The following is an 8594-nucleotide window of genomic DNA, read 5'->3' on the forward strand; positions in this document are numbered from 1 at the left end:
AACTTAACGACGAGCCGGAAGCGATCGTAGATTACAATTAAAATTAACTGGATCGTTAGACGAAAACGAAAGGAAGAAGGTGTGTCCGTTCTATCCTTTCTTTCTTTCCGCGAGTAAATCGCCATAATCAAACTATCGTTCGCAAGTTGCGATCCTTCGAGGTTCGCCTATCGATCGTTACTTTCCACGGGTAACGCGCGCAGAGCAGATTCGCCTTTAAACGAAAGACTTAAGCCCTTCGAGCAGTTTTTCACGCGACGATGAATATTTCAAGACGTTTACGATCGGGTTAATGCCTACACAGAGATCGCGTCCACCTCCTGCTTACTTATTTGCATTCCCATTTGCATACGCACTTACGTAAATTGTTTGATCGCGTTTCGCATCTTACGGCTAAACAAGCAAACGACCCAACGACGTATCGATAATCGCGATAGTTAAATAACGTAACCCAGTCGTACGAAACTTTTACAAGTTGTACAATACCTTCGTATTTTTCGTGAGGGTGTCCTATTCGAGTCCTATTTTTTCTTTCTTTCTTTTCTTCCTTGTTTGTTGAAAACACTACGTTCGTATACAGAATGGTATATAGAATGAGATTGGGTGGACAAAGTTTTATTCGCGATTCGCGTGAAAGAATTTCGAGCGTAAAGACTATTACGACGCTGGCTGTCTCGTCTCCATTACCGAGCGAATTTTCGGCAGTCCGACCGTGCCACGGTGTGTAATTTGCTAGGGCCTTAGTCGTCGAAGGTAAAACCCGAGAAGCGTGACAGCGTGCTCGGGGCTTAATCGCGTTTGCTTATTTCCGGCGTTGGTCAGCCGACGCTGCAATTATGTAGGAGCGAGCTCGAGCGCTAACTGCTGCATAAGGGCTTATTTTATTCCTATTAGGGTAAAACGGGTAGTCAGGACGACGCGCATTCTCGTGTATCCCCAATTACGTGAAATTAATTTGGATCCCATTAGCGGTGGCCCACCGCTGCCGCGTCAACGATTTTTCCCAACGGTTCTCCCCTTCGGTTTCCTTTCACCGTAAAATATACCTTAAACGTAAACCACAGATCACGTAAACGTTTCTTACTTGTGTTTACGAAGCGTAGAACGCGTGTTCGTTAACGCGAAAAGATCGCTGCGAATATTATTGGATCCGCTGAGAAAGCGCAACCACGTTGCGCTTCGAACGATCGTCGCTCGGTTTCACAGAGAGTCGCAGTTGACAGGAAACGCATCGAGGAGGCAAAGATTTCGTCACGGATAGGGTGTTAACGATCTTTCGGTGAAAGGATAGAAACCGCGTGGACGAGGAAAGTGAGATATTTATTCCCTTCTTTTTTTCCTCTCCTTTTATAATACTTTCTATGGAAGGCTTGCCGGCGGAACGAGCGTCACTTCCGTGGGACAGGGCTTGAATGCAACACACTGTTAAATATCGCGCACCGAACGTGTGCCTCGTAAAATGTTTTAAGAAAGCGCAGCGCGCGCGCGCGAGGTTTGCATAATTGCAGACCGTGGCCGAGAACGGATGCGCTTATTAGCTGAAAGCGGTAGGAAATCACAGTTTCATTTTTTCGCGTGAAGGTTCCACGCGGTTCGTTTCGCGAAGGTACACTGCCTGATGGAAACCGAAGAAGAAGAAGAAGAAGGGAAGAAGGGACTGGCGAGAGGATGTGGTTAACCCACGGTCAAATCGAGCTTTTGCCGGGCTTCTGCATCCTGAAACGGGCGACAAAAGAGAATCACCGGAACAAAAGTACAACCGTATACTGCCCCCGCATCCTGTTCTCTCTCGATCTTCCATTTACAGTCTAGCTCTGTCTTTTCGACAGATCCGGACGTCACCATCTACCATCCGTCTACTTTTCCACGTTTTGCTGCGGTGCGATGTGTATCGGTGTCGTAACAAATACGCACCGTGCAACTGAAATTACGGTTTATCGATCGACAAATTGGACAAAATAAAGAGTTAAAGAGATAAAAAGAGATATAGATACGAGGCGTCGGGGCAAGATTAATGGATTATCGTCCTGCTATCTTAGCGCTGACAATATGTACGTACGCTGGCCCCTGGCTTACCCAGAACGTCGAGACGCGACGTCTACTTAATATTAATAACGCGTCGCCTGGAAACACAAGACAAGTGAGGCGGAAGGCGATTAACCGGTGGGCATTTAATAAAATGCAAATAACCGGTCGCCGATCGATTATCGCGGTTAGCGGTAAATAAAGTTATTTCGACGACATCGGCAAATCGCGAACGGATCGAACACGGCACAAAAGGTTCCGCTCGTATTACGCGGCGATCGTGGGGGAACGCGCGATCGCAAACGTAGCAGAGGGAAAGATACGACAACGGAAGATTAAACAGAAACGACGACGACGACGACGACGACGACGACGAAGAAAAAGAAGAAGAAGAAGAAGAAGTAGAAGAAGAAGAAGAGGACGGAGAAGAAAGAGAAGGGCAGAGAGAAAAGAGTAAGGGAAAAAAGGTGGATCGAGGTGAATAACAGCGTATAATGTGTCCAAAAGGCACCTGCTTCTTTCGAGCTTACTATCTTCCCATCGAATGGTCTCGAGAAAAGGAGCTAGACTCGAGTTAGCCGATGTTATCTCGTTCCGAGACCAGCGAACCACTTATATCGTTAATTGCTCCCACTTCCGGCCTCCCTTCTCCCTCTCTGTTTCTCTACCTTCCGCCTCGTGTTCTCCCTCGACGTCCATCTCGCTCCCGCCGGTTTTATCTGTTGGCCGATGCGTGTGCTCGCGCGAGTGCTCGTACGCTGACGCGCGCGCGCGAGCGCTAAGAGCACGCATTATGCCCTCGGTTAAACTTCGGAAAGGCGAGCACGGAAGCTTATGCCCTTTTAAGCGGTCTCGTGTAAAGTGGATGTTCAGCCGGCCTCAAGCACAATGTATTTTAATCGCCTCGTCACGAAATTATTTATTGCGGATTCCGTTTTACGAGGAAATCAGTGGTAATTGGGGAGGCTTAACAGGCAAATACTTATAAACTTTGTTGCATGTAGATCGGGTGCATAGCCGCGGAAACCTCGAGGGTACGCGCGGCCTGGCGTAATTAATTGAAGAATATCCAATGAATTCCTCTCGCGCAACTTCGGAGCGAGCTCGAGTGTAAAATCAGTATGGAGCGATGACGATCAACAATTATTTATACCAGATTTTACGAGGGTACGTTAAACAGTTAACAAATTGGCAGGCAAGTTTCATTATTTCCAGATCTTGCAGCTTCGGTGCTTCTTTCGCCGGTATAACGAATACGTCGCGCAACGTAGGCGTAACAATTTCTGCGAAGAATCTCCGATCAGAAACCGTTGCTCCCGCATTTCGTAAACAGCTTGTAGAGAAGCGAAAGATTCGATGGTCGTGATGCTTCGAAGAAGCGACAAAAGCATCGATTCAGCGACAAGAGGCGCGAGAAACTTCCCGATCAACACTTCGATTTGCACGGCGAGTAATGGATCGCCGAAACGTCGAAATATGGGTAAGTAGTGGCGCGAAATTCCTCTCGGCAACGTGTTAACGATCTTCCTTTCTCGACGTCACGGAGATTCGTCGAACAAGATTAAGACGAAACCAGTTGGTCGAGTCAACGTGACAGGACGAACCAGCGAGGAGGGAGAAAAAAGCGAGGGATCACCAGGCGTAATCGTGGCGACCACTTACTCGCGTAAACGCACGCCTGTTCGAAAAATCAACCAGCCTCGCCTTCTATTTCCAGCATGTTGGCGAAAATTGGGAATAATATCGAACACGGGCCGGTAAATTGGTCGCAAACCGAGCCATTCTGCTCCAATGAAATTCGTCGACCGAACGTTTGCCGTGTCTCCGCTCTATTTTCTACCTATCAGTGGTCGTATCGAGGTCAAAGTGCCGCGTATTTAAATAATATCGTGGCACGGCCGCATCGTAAATTTCTATTAAAACACTTAGAATGCTTTTAGCCGTTCGTTTCGTTCCGATGTTGTAAATAAAATTTAATCGAACGACATATTTCACAGCCAAGAGTGAAACTATGTCTCGCTATAATTCATCATTAAGGATACGATAAATTACAAAACGTAAAAGTAAGATCCGCGGAACGAGATGTTTATCGTTAATCGAATCCTTTAATTGCGCGCCTGTTTCGAAACGATAACGTGACGCGTGCAGGTGTACGAGGAGTGAAAACGATATAATCGATGGTGGCTTGTCATTATCGAGTATCGTATATTATCGGCGCTCGTCAATGTGCCAGACGAGTGAGATTTGTCGCTTGCATCGTTACCCATTCGATGACAAATCATCGTCCGGCCAATTCGACGATTCTACCGCGATACTCTAATGTCAGTCCAGTTACCTGCCTTTATTAACCCCTCGAGAAAAAGCTCGTTCCTTCCCATTGACTTAACGAGAATATGCAAATATCATTCGCCGAATGGAGATAAGAGCGTAATAAAGTATAATTTCTCGGTGAATCGTTTATAATTTCTCCTTGAGTTTCGTTATCGCGAAATCTATCGAATTATGTCATACTGGCCACCGACAAGTATAGTCGTGTTATATAATACAACCGTATTAATTTTCTATGCGAAGCAAACATAAACACGTTACATAAAACTCCGCCGAAATTGACTCTTCGTTTCAACTTTAATTTTACAACCTGAACAGACTCTAACTACGATCCGAGTATTATTTATTAATTCGTTAAAACGTGTCCATCGTAATTATATAATCCAACGGTCACGTAGAACTTCACGTTGTACGCGGTTTTCGACGATTATCGTTAGTATCGCATGTAGCGAAAAAAAAAAAAAAAAAGAAAGATAATTCATTCGGCGCTCGTAAAATTATCGAAACGCAGCTCGTTCTTTACCGAGCGGCCACTTACACGCTGTATCTGATGTGGCCGTATTAAGGTAATGAATTATCGTCGTCCGATCGCGATAACCGTCGAATGTTTAGCCAACAGTTTTCTCCGCGTAACCCTTGCAATTTGCGTGCGTGAAAGCGTGTGCCCACGCGAACAGCCGTCCTGTGGCTGAAATAGACGCATCGCCGTGTCCGAGATAAAGCCCGGGAAACCTTCGGGGAAACACATGGCCGCGAGAATTTAAATATTGTAATTAAGAGGAGAGGCTACGCGTAATCGAGACCCGAAGCCTGAGCTTGGTCGAGCACCGAGCATCGTTTCGGTGGGCGAGCTTCGGCCGAGCATATGGCCCGGACAATTACCAAGCAAACTCCGAAAACACGAGGGACACCGTCCCGCCTTATCTTCCTCCTCGATCCCGACCATTTTTAGGCCCGTCCTGCTCGTCGGTCGAAACGCTCCTCCGAAGATATAACATCCACGTTTTTCGTTTCTTGTAACGTATTTTTCGAAGCAACGGTGCTCGTGTGTTCCACGCTGCATCGAGAGGAAATATTGTCTTACAAGATTCTCGTTCAAGAGTTTTCCCGTGTCACGGTTAATTGTTTCTCGGGACATGATAAAGTCGAACGATAAAAAGAAAAGCATAGAGAGAAAAAGAGAGAGAGAGAGAAAGAGAGATCAAGAGGGACGACAATAAATACTCGAAATCAGCGTTGATTAATATGCGGACGTAAAGAAATTTCACGTGATAACCGGCGAGTTCGATTCCAGATTATAGGTGAGTAATGTCCCCGGCAACCGTTCGGCAGTCAGCACGACGACAGAATCATTACTTAAACCGATACACTGCGCGCGGTGGGTAGAAACTATAAGTACACGCTGGATGCCCAGTTTACGTGCGTAAACCCGAGGTCTCCAGCGGCGGTAAATTGATAAAGTGGGTGACAAGTCGTTAAATCACCGGCAGGTACAGTCATCGAGATGCGATTGCATGTGCAGTCGCACTCTCGCGTGTGCGCGCGACTACGGGCCGAAGGGACGAGAGGGAAAGCGCGGTGTCGAAAGCCAGAAAGAGCGAGCGCGATCGCGAGAGGAACAAGAGGAAGGGAGAAAGGACGAACGGGCGAAACAGCGGCGAAGAGGAGAAAGGAGGAAGCGGGAATCAGATTTACCAATCGACGATATATTTCAACTATCAACATTTTTGTAACTTATCGTTTTAGCGCGCGGAAACATTTGCATACGAGTTTCGTAAATCATTTATAAAATACGTTGCCAGGAATTTACGACTTTTGCCCGCCACTGCTTTATGAACGCTGGTATTTCTTTCCTTTTTCGGCCGAACATTCCCTCGTTACCGAGAAGTTGATTCCCTCGTTAGTTGGAAATACGTAATTTCGGCTAACGTATCGAGTATTGCACGATACGGACGAAACGGTTCTGGATTCGGCACCGAGCACCGTTTCAGAGAATTTCGTTGCCTTGAGAAGAGGCAGGTCCGATAAATTTACGCCGTGCAAGGGGAAAGTGACGCGGCAGGTGGAATTTAGCGAGAACCGCTGAGAACACGGATTGTTTACCTGGCTGCTTTCCTGCGGATGTCGCGATTGGTGTTAGTTTAAATCACTGCCATATTTTCAGCCCCCCTTGCATCATACGCTTTCTCTTGCCTCTTCCACTTCACCTTCGCTTTCAACTAAATTTTAGGCTACTCGAGAATCGCAGCGTGATCCACGTGATCGTTCCATCTGTGCTTCGTTCTTCCTTTCTTCGATTTCGCGCGAGTCGAAACGTTTTACCGCGAGCTTCCAACTTTTAGTCTTTATATTTTCCCCAAGGTCCCTTTCGAGCGAAGCTTTCTTTTTCAGAAAAAAAGAAGAAGATTACTCGCGGGTCAGTTCCATCGGGGCATTTGAAGAAATTAGCAGGTGTGTCGCTTAAAAGCCGCCACAGCTGCCACGGAACGTAGCTAATTTCTTCTTCTACCTACAGAGTCAACATTCCCTCGAAACGCAAAATGGAAACGGATTCCTTTCCTTCCAAATTAACGAACAATTACTATCATCTTAAGAGATGACTCGGCAAACGAATTCAAGATCGTGATATTATCCACTGAAACGACTTCTGGGGCACCGACGATGAAAGACCGAAAAGACAGCCGAACGAAAACCATAGCTATCACAAAGCGAGAAATAGTCGAGATCCTTCGATGTCGAAAAAAAAAAAAGAGAAAAAAGAAAAAAGAAACGATCGGCACGTTTGTTGTTTCATGGAATCGAGGAAATTGATTTCCTGTTCGATCTGTTGTCGATTTATTCGCTGACGTTGTTCGGTGTAGGATTTTGAATCGCTGTTCGCGATATTAGGAGCAAGGCGAGGCGAGCAATCGCCGGTGGGAAACGGTTTCTGGGAAATCGAAAGGCGAAGGTTCAAAAGTCGGGCGCACGATGATGGATGAAGAATCATTTAGAGAAGAAGCAGTAGGGTCTTGCGGGGAGGACTATTAATTACGACAAAAGGGGCCGCGGTTCGGCATCGAGTATATAAGCGGCGGGACTGAAGAGAGCGAACGATTAGTTACTTTAACCAAATTATCTCGCGGACAATGGGGCCAACAGGTGAGAAGTCTTCTTTTGCTTCGTATTTCGATTCCGGAAGATCGTTGGCCTGTTCGCGAACCGATGCACGGAAAGGTCGTAATCGCGCTTTCTCGAATTTCCGTCCTACCCCCCCTCTCCCCCTCGCGCTTCGTAATAATTTCGCTTTGACAGAATCAGGTTGTACGTATTTGTAACGAACTGCACTTTGTATTTTAGCTTTGGTTTAAATCTTTCAGATCGAAGATTAGAGTGTGAGAACAAATTACGTGTAATTTTTTAAATTTTTTACACGTGAGATGGTGTTACAGATTACAGTAACTAATGTTTCCTTAAGTAGCCACTGAAAGAATAGCGCATGCGACGACAAGAAATTTCACGAGTAAAAATACTTTCGATAAATGATAGAGTAAGTTTAGTCTGTTAGCTAGAATATTATTCGTCGGTATCTCTTCTCTCCTGCCGTTATTTTATCCGCGTAATCTGTCAAAAATTCGCGTGTCTCATTTTCATCGATAAATAATTTGTTTAGATATGTAGTCACGAAAGGGACGCGCATGACGAAAGAAATCTCGTCTCGCTAAACGAAACTTCCTCTTCGAACGCGATCGAAGACGGTTCACACAGTGGAACCCCTATCCGAGCCGTGACAAAATATTATTCACGAAGGCCAGGCGCTAAAGGGAAGACCGAAAGGCATTCGACTTTTCCATCGACCGTGTGTTCAAAGTGGACCAAATAACCGAACAACAATGACTCGGCAACCGGGACAAAATGATCTTCATTATACCAAAATCGGTAGCCAAATTGAGCGCGCACTTTTAAAGAACAGTAGGTTATCCAATATGTAGGATGTCGTGACGGCGCGGCGTGGCAGCGCATCCGAGACGGTTTCAGCGGACTTGGTCGTTTCCCATTGTGTCTCGAGTGGACAGGATGATCGTCGCTCATTTGTTTCCTGGCGGGACGGCAAGAGGCGTCAAGACGGCAAGAGAGCAACAGCAACAACGAGAACGACGATGACAGGAACGGCAGACAAGGCTGCCTGTAATTTCATACGTCAGCGCCGAATATTAATTCGAATTCCTCCCTTAGACCGCTCGTCCTCGCAGCGAACCGAG

This window comes from Bombus pyrosoma, linkage group LG3 (assembly GCF_014825855.1).
Source record: "Bombus pyrosoma isolate SC7728 linkage group LG3, ASM1482585v1, whole genome shotgun sequence".
NCBI lineage: Eukaryota > Metazoa > Arthropoda > Insecta > Hymenoptera > Apidae > Bombus > Bombus pyrosoma.